We start from the raw sequence: 9262 nt of genomic DNA on the forward strand, positions 1-9262 counted from the left end.
TTTGAAAATGAGATGTACTATATAAGTAGAAAATATACAGTTTCCTTGTGAAGTAAATGGGGTAGAGTTGAGAGAAAGGAGCACATCAAAGATGATCTTCTAGCATCATAACTGACATAGTAAATGTAACCCAGTACCACTTACTAACATAGGGATGAACGAAGGTGATATCAGAGAATCTGTGTGTATGTGTGTATATGTGTGAAATGAGATCAACTTGAAATTTTTAAAATTTAGAATCTGAAAGCCATCTAAATAATTTAAAAATAAAGAAATAAGGCATCTGAATACTTAATCTCAGTCATAAAGGAGATATATACATTTGGGAGGTATTGGCTCAAGAATGGCTAAATAGTGTAGACAGAGAAAAGAACATCTAGAGCAAATAGGGTCCTCTTTTTTTTTAAGATTGCTAATAATAGAGTATATTTGAATGCTAAGGGAACACGAGAAAAAGAAAAGATTGCTTAAGGATGTAAGAGAGAGTGGGAATTACCAAAGGAAGATATATTTTTAAAAATTATTATGGAAAATTTTACACATATACAAAAGTGGAAAGAATAGTACAGTAAATTCTTATGTAACTGGTTTCAAGTTTTCAATATATGGTTAATATCTTAATATATTTACTATCTTTGAAAGAATCACTTCTATTATTTATATAAAATACAACTTTTTTTATTTTGCAAAATAAAAATAAAAGAACAGCAGTCACACATTTAAAAATGAGCATGGCATGTAGGTATATGTGTGTATGTGTACAGACTACTGCTTATGGTATAAATATAGATAAGCGATGATTGTATTTTCTAAAATTTTCCCTGGCTTCCCTGAAAGATATTAATTATGTCAATACATTTCCATAAATTTCAGTTAACTTCTGTCATAATTACTTTCTTACACTTCTTATAAATTAAATTGACGTTTACTTGTCTTTCATAAAGATAATCATCCTTCTGAAAAAAAAGATTAGAAAATTTCTTTAGAAATCATTTTTAAAATGTGAAGAATGACTCTTCCCCAAAATAATGAGATGGATAGATAGATATTAGATAATAGATAGATAGATAGATAGATAGATAGATAGATAGATAGATAGATAATAGATAGATGATAGAAAGAAAGAGAGATAATAGATAGATGTAGATAATTAGATATACAAAATTTCAAATCAAATGTGATTTGTGAAGAAGATATACATAGACATTGGTGTATTCAGGATATTTTATTGAAGGGACAGGGGACATTAGTTAAGCAGAAATACCAATTCCTAAAGGTATCATTATTCCAGTTTTAATTCTTTCAGTGCCTGTATTAGATCTACGAGGGAGTTACAAACTTGGATAATCAATTATTGACTTTCCTCAGTGTATCATATTCATCTTATATTCTGAAGACCGTAAGGTTTGTTCTATACCCTAATTATAATGGAACTAGCCATAGACATATTCAGCTAAGAATGAATCAGAACCCCAGAGTTTTGAAAAGCATTGCATAGTAATAATTAGTCAGTTTAATAATTTATCAGATTAGTGACCTAGAATAATGTTAAAGGAAAAGATACATTGATATTTTTGATTCACTAGAAAGGTGTAGGTTTGATGAGTATCTGTTTTTGAGTAAAAATATTACAATAAAGGAAGAGTAAATTGGTATAAATTAGGGAGGGATTTGGTATATATTTGTGTTATATCATTTTGTATATTGCTTCAAGCGATTTGTGTGTATGTATAGATTTTGAAGATAAGCAGAAATAAAATCACAGTATGCTTTTATAAGTTCTATTTTACTTTATAAACTGTATAATAAAGTCATTTCCAGGTTGTTTCTCAGCTGAAAATTTTAGGATTCTTTGAAATAATAGTTAATTTTTATCCTCTAATGTATGTATAAATTGAAAATCTTAAAACGTTTAAAATATATATAGTGTGGAAAACATTTAAATAGTATAGAAACACAATAAAGTTTAGGGCCACATATAATTAGCTCAAATCACTCTGACAACAAATGCTGTAATGACTTGTTTATCTCCAATTTTATATACCCCTCCTGGCACATGCAGACAAGCAATTTTTCTCTTTTCTCTCAAGATATATTGAGAATCATAATGACTGTGACATAGAGTGTGTATAAATAAGTGACAAGGAGAAGTATATTCTTGTGAGTAATAGAAATTCAACTTTAGTATGCCAAGAACTAACTAGTGATCTGGCTAAAATACAGATTTTGTTTTAGTCAACCTGGAATGGAGACTAAGAATTTATCTTTGTAGCAATCTTTTGAATTAAATTAAAAGGATTTAAGTACTTTTATCTTCCAGTAATAGAAGAACAGCTCCCATCAGATAAAACCTAATGCAGATAACAATTATAAACTTTGGACAAAATATTAAAAGAAAAAAAGTAACTACCAACTATAGGCATCAAGGAGTAATTAAAAGTGTGCAAAAACTGGAGCAGAGTATACCTGTGAAAGAAATAGCAGTTATTAACTTTTTTATCTTTTGTGAATTTTTCCCAGAGGGCAAGCCTCAGTATTTTGTACATTTATGTAGAAATATAGTAGATATTGATGTAAATAATAGATTTCTCCAGTGTGCTAGGGGGAACAATTGTCTCCAAAAACTATATATTTACATCCTAATACCTCAAACCCATGAAAGAAAATGGGTCTTTGAAAATGTAATTAAGGATTTTGAGAATTGATCATCCTGAATTGGGCCCTAAATCCAATACAAGTATCCCTATAAGAGATGTGCAGAGCAGAGACAAACACACAGAGGAGAAGCAATGTGATAATGAAGGGAGAGAGTGGAGTGATGTTACCACAAACCAGGAAACTCCAAGGCATACTTGAAGCCATCAAAAGTAAAAGAGCCCAGGAATAGATTACTGCTCAGAGTTTCCTGGGGCAGCACAGCCCTGATGATGCCTTTTCTCCTTCTACTTTTCTGCTGTAGATGACAGGAGCTGTCTTCAGTTCTCTGCTAATTTTTCAGTAAGCCACAATCATAATAGAAGCTCAAGCCTTCATCAACAAGGTCGATGTTTCAAATTCATTAGGAAGCAATATTCTGGTTAAGTTTTCCACTGCTGCTGCTTTTTTTTTTTTGCATATGTGTCTTAGGTGTCCGGTGGCATGAGCTGAAAGGTGTTGGATTGAGATGTGCATATGGAGAAAAATGGAAGCTGACTGATCTAGATGATATGACTATTACTCCAGGACATTTATAAAGAAAAAAATACTGGACTTTTGGTGAGTTGAGCACAATTTTTTTCTCATCATCTGTTATATTTTATGGTCTAATATAGCAGGTTAATTTACAATCAGACTACTTGATTTTGAGTCCCTGCTCTGCTATTCACCCACCTGTATATACATGGAAAATGTTTTAAAGTTTTTGTGATTGTTTCTTTATCGGTGAGAAAGGTAAAAAAAATAGGTATTTATCTATAGCTTTTGTAAGGATTTTATGATAAAATATCTAGATTTTTAATATAGTATATGCCTATTTACTAAACTAAATTATAGCACAGTAAATGTCAATTATTCTAATGTATGCCAGAAAAGAAAACAAGTAATTATTATCATTCTTGTCAGAGATTTCTAAGATGTCTGTACTTATTTATTTAAAGCGCATATATATTTGCTTATCTATTATTTGCAGGTTACCATACAAAGCAACCTACTGCTTGGCTTCACTCAGTCAAATCCTTGGCCTCCTTCATCTATGGAGTCTCTCATAGAAATATCAAGTGACATTTTATAAAGGATCATGACTTTCTTCTCTGCTAGTGACTTTAGGAACTTGGCAAACACTACCAAATGTTGTATTTTATGTTAGTGAGCCATCATAGTCACAAAGCAATTTTTTCCAAAAGCTTATGAATCTTTCCTTAACTTTATCCTATACTAGATTTGCAGGATATTTATTTTAATGAATTTTCAATCAAATTCTAAATGTTACTTCAGCAAGGTCTGGGTTTTAGTGCCATTCACTAGCTATGAGCAATTGGAAAGTTTAGTTTTTATCTATAAAATGAAGATAATCATTCCTACCTTCTGGAGTTATTGTGATATTTAGATAATTAATTGGATATAAAGTCTGACATATGTTTGTTACCCCCTAAATGGTAGTTATTTTTAAACTATGGTTATTTGTTTTTCTTTTTTTTTCAAGTAATAAGACTTTTTCCTGCTTTTTGTTGTTTAACTTATTTAATTAAATAAGTATTTATGGTTTAATGAATTTAAATAATATCTTCTTTTACTCTTTTAGGCTAAAGAAATAATACTTTAAAGTCTGTTTATTTTATCTGTCGTAATAACTCATTACCAAGTATAGCATGTCACACTATAAAAACAGCAGCCATTTCCATGGCTGTGCCCTTAAAGGTAGGGTATGTGATCACTGGGTAATAACATTGAGTACTGTCCCAAGTACATAACAAGTGGATCCATGGGGTCTCGGCTATTAGGTCTTGGTAGAGACAAAACATCTGACCATAAAATGTTAAATGACCATAAGGCCAGAGCCACAGTGGTTACACTGGTCATTTACTTTGTGTGGAAAGATAATTTGTGTGTGTGTGTGTGTGTGTGTGTGTGTGTGTGTGCACGCGTGTGTATGTGTGTCCTTGGACAATGGCCAGTGATTTGTCTGGTTGGTCAGGAATGGAAGGGAAAAGGACTGGAAATTTAGGGTTAAGAATTTCTAAGAGACATATGGCTTGTTACTTTAAATGATTGTAATTGTAGATTCATTTGGTCCAGTAAAAACTGTATTAATCATTATCTAAACCAGGTATATTTCAAGTGTTCTTCTGTAATTGTAATATAAATAGTATACTTTACATTCATAAAATTTAAAATTCTTTTTTGAAAGCCTGACATATTCATGTTTGAATATTTGTTTCTTTATTGGATTCTTATGCTTAAATCCTTGGTTTAATTTAGTAATTGGTTAAAAAGCAAAACATAACAAAACAAAAACTTCTTCATCTAGGTATGTAGTCTGCCATACATACCCTCTTAAAAACTATTCACAATACAATATATTTTTGGGGAATTTTGGGAGTAAGGGATATACTGAAACATATGAATAAAATGTAATATTAGCCCATTATCTAAAACTACATAAAATTAGTGAAATTGGTTTGGTAATTTGGTCTATATTTTTTAAACCTAAGAATTTTACAAATGGATTATTTTTCATATGTTATTATTTCATCAAAATTACTGTCATATTTTAATCCATTAATTAGTATCTTTTATATAGTTGTTTTAGAAATGGTTGTATTTGACTAAGTTGATATGTGTAAAATACATTACATATATGTAGGTATGTATATATATATATATATGTATATATATATATATCACTTTTTAAAAAAAATAGCTACTGAAACAACAAAAGACATATTTTGAAGGCCTCCCAAAAACTTGGAATCAGACTCACTACATCAGGGAGCTTTGAAATTTTTTATAGAACTAGATTTTTAGAGAACAGAACTGGGGGAATCAGACAGAAGAGTAAATAGAGTTACAAATTATATTAATATACTAAAATTATCACATAGCAAAAATGATTTGCCCTGTGGTCTTAAACTGATATTTATAAACTTTGTTAATAAAATTCTGTCTTTCTGTTTAGAATTACAATTGCCTTATCTTTTTTGCCTCCTCTTGGTCAAGTAACAGTGCTTTAATTCGTTATGCACCTTCACTATATATAAAGCAGAAACAGACCACTCTAATTGATCTGCATCAGCGAGTTCAGATAATCTGATGGGTCTAATCTTTAAACTAAATTGTTGCTTGGAATTCCAAGTTAAATTAACATCATCTAAAAGTATAGGTAGTATCTGCTCCTTTCAAATAATTAATAAAAAATTAAATTTGTAAAGCAAGGTTCACTCAAAGTGTATAATGTTAGAAGACCAGGGGCAGGAGGATTCATTGTGTATAACATGAAAAGACTGAAATGTGCCCATGTGCTTATATTTGATAACTTCTGAAGGAGGTTCATTTTATCTGTCATTTACTTCAAGGTACAGGGTGTTTTTTTTTTTTTCCTTTATTCAATGACTAATTTTTAATTAATTTAACACAAATGATGAGGAATCAATTAGAAAGGCAATAAATAATAAGCGATAAGTAATAACCGAGTGCCTTACATAAAGGACCAGAGTCCATTTTTAGTAGACTATCACAATATGCTTACCTATTCTGTGTAGCTGAATTGAAAAAGAATAACAAAAAAATGAGAGATAGATGGATAGATGTATATATATAGAGAGAAATTGATAAACTGAGATGATAAAATAATGAGAAACAAAATACTCAGAAAGGCTATGTAAGCATATATTAGAATTATAATTTGTTTTTGAAATTTCATCATAAGGAATATTTAGATAACATGTGAAATATTTCATTTCCATTTGGAAGTAGTTGTAGTAACAAAAGTATAATGTAAATTATTGAATTAACATGTATTTTATGATATTTATGAGGTTTAATAAGTACATTAAAATGATCATTATAAAGTAGTCTTGTTCTGCTTTTTCACAATGGATTTGCTGCCAGAACACAGGTGTCATGAAAACCACTGCTAACTCTAAGCCAAAATGGGAAAGGAAAAGATTCATATCAACATTATTGTCACTAGACGGTGAGATTCTGATAAGTCTACAACAACTGCACATCTGATCTACAAATGTGGTGAGACTGACAAAAGAACCATCAAAAAAATTGTAAAAGAGTCTGTCGAGATGGAGAAGGGTTCCTTCAAGTATGCTTGGGTCTTGGATAAACTGAAAGCTGAATGTTAAGAGTGGTATCATGCATGCCCTGGGACACGAAGATTTTATCAAAAACATGATTACATGCACATCTCGAGCTGACTGTGCTGTCTTGATTGTTGCTGCTAGTATTGGTAAATTTAAAGCAGGTATATCCAAGAATGGGAAGACTCATGGGCATGCCCTCTTGGCTTACCTGCTGGGTGTGAAATGACTAATGGTTGGTGTTAACAAGATGGATTCCACTGAGTCACCTTACAACCAGGAGAGACATGAGGAAATTATTAAGGAAGTCAGCACTTACATTAAGAAAATTGCCTACAACCCTGACACAGTAGCATTTGTGCCAATTTCTAGTTGGAATGATGACAACGTGCTGGAGCCAAGTGCTAAAATGCCTTGGTTCAAGGGATGGAAAGTCACCCATAAAGTTGGCAATGTTTCTTGAAGCTCTGGATTGCGTCCTCCCACCAACTCATCTGAAAAGCCTTTGTGTCTGCCACTCCAGGATATCTACAAAATTGGTGGTACCAGTACTAGCCCTGTGGGCATAGTGGAGACTGGTGTTCTCAAACCCGACATGGTGGTCACCTCTGCTTCAGTCAATGTAACAAGTAAAGTCTGTTGAAATGCACCATGAAGCTTTGAGTGAAGTGCTTCTTGAGGACAGTGTGGGTTTCAGTGTCAAGAATGTGTCTGTCAAAGACATTCACCGTGGCAATGAGGCTGGTGGCAGCAAAAATGACTCTCCAGTGGAAGCAGCTACCTTCACAGTGATTATTCTGAACCATCCAGGCCAAATCAGTGCTGGATATGCACCTGTGCTGGATTGTCATACAGCTCACATCACTTGCAAATATACTGAATTGAAGGAGAAGATTGACTGTCATTCTGGTTAAAAGCTGGAAGATGGCTTGAAGTTTTTGAAATCTGATATTCCTGCCATTGTTGATATGATTGCTGTCAAGCCCACGTGTGTTGAGAGCTTCTCTGACTATCCTTTTCTGGGTTGTTTTGCTTTTTGTGACATGAGACAGACAGTTGCTGTGGGTGTCATCAAAACAGAGGACAAGAAGGCAGCTGGAGCTGGCAAGGTCACCAAGTCTGCCCTGAAAGCTCAGAAGGCTAAATAAATATTATCCCCAATACTTGCCACCTCAGTCTTAATTAGTGGTGGAAGAATGGTCTTAGAACTGTTTATCTCAATTGGCCATGCAAGTTTAATAGTAAAAGACTGGTTAATGATGATGACACATTGTGATACCTTCAGAAGGAAAAGGGGAATGTTTTGTGGACCACTTTGTGTGCATTTGTGGTAGTTTTTAAGTTATTAGTTTTTAAAAATCACTATTTTTTAATGTAAACGAATTGACCAAAATCTGTCACAGAATTTTGAGACCCATTCAAATAAAGTTTAACGAGGAAAAAAGTTATGTTCAAATGTATTGACAGTTTCTTATAATTGGTATTATTACTAAATCTAAGTTGTTTAAATCCAAAAATAATAAAATGCAGTTTAAAATTTTACTGTTGAAGGGCCCATACACTGAAACTATAAGACATTATTAAAAGAAATTGAAGAAGAGTCAAAGAAATGGAAAGATATTCCATGCTTATGGACTAGAAGAATCAACATACTTAAAATAACCTTGTTACCCAAAACAATATACAGATTTAATGCAATTCTCATCAAAATCCTAATGGTGTTTTTTAAAGAAATTGAACAAGAAATGATCAGATTTATATAGAATAACAAAAGATCCCAAACAGCCAAAGCAAGTCTGAAGAAAAAGAACAAACCTGGAGGTATCACTCTATCTGACTTCAAATTATACTATAGAGTGACAATAATCAAAACAGCATGGTATTGGCAAAAACAAAACAAAACAAACAAAACAAAACAAAAAACAGACACACAGACCAATGGAACAGAATTAAGCGTTCTGAAATAAGTCACTGTATATATGAACAAATAATTTTCAACAAAGGAGCTGAAAACATACAAAGGAGAAAGAAAAGTCTCTTCAATAAATGGTGCTGGGAAAGTTGAAAAGCCACACACAAAAGAATGAAACTAGACTGCTCTCTGTTGCCATACACCAAAATTAACTCAAAATGGATCAAAGACCTAAATATAAGACTTGAAGCAATAAATTGCATTGAAGAATGCAATTTCTTTTATAGTCCATAGGTATTAAACTCATGGATATTTGATTTAGAGAGGATTTTATGAATTTGACCTCAAAGTCAGGGGAAGTAAAAACAAAAATAAATAAATGGAATTATATCAAACTAAAAAGCTTCTATAGAACAAAAGAAACCAGCAACAAGACAAAGAGACAGCTAATTGAATGAGAGAAGATATTTGCAAACAACACATCCAATGAAGGGCTAATATCCCAAATATACAAAGAAGTCATACAACTCATTGACAAAAAAATAAACAATACAATTGAGAAATA

At 32.0% G+C, this 9262-nt stretch overlaps 1 pseudogene; it reads left to right on the forward strand.

Annotated features, from left to right (window-relative positions):
• The first annotated feature begins 6583 nt into the window (after positions 1–6583).
• LOC105298755 lies at positions 6584–7950 on the forward strand (annotated as a pseudogene).
• Positions 7951–9262: the final 1312 nt, after the last annotated feature.

The sequence above is a fragment of the Pteropus vampyrus genome, unplaced genomic scaffold, assembly GCF_000151845.1.
Source record: "Pteropus vampyrus isolate Shadow unplaced genomic scaffold, Pvam_2.0 Scaffold161, whole genome shotgun sequence".
NCBI lineage: Eukaryota > Metazoa > Chordata > Mammalia > Chiroptera > Pteropodidae > Pteropus > Pteropus vampyrus.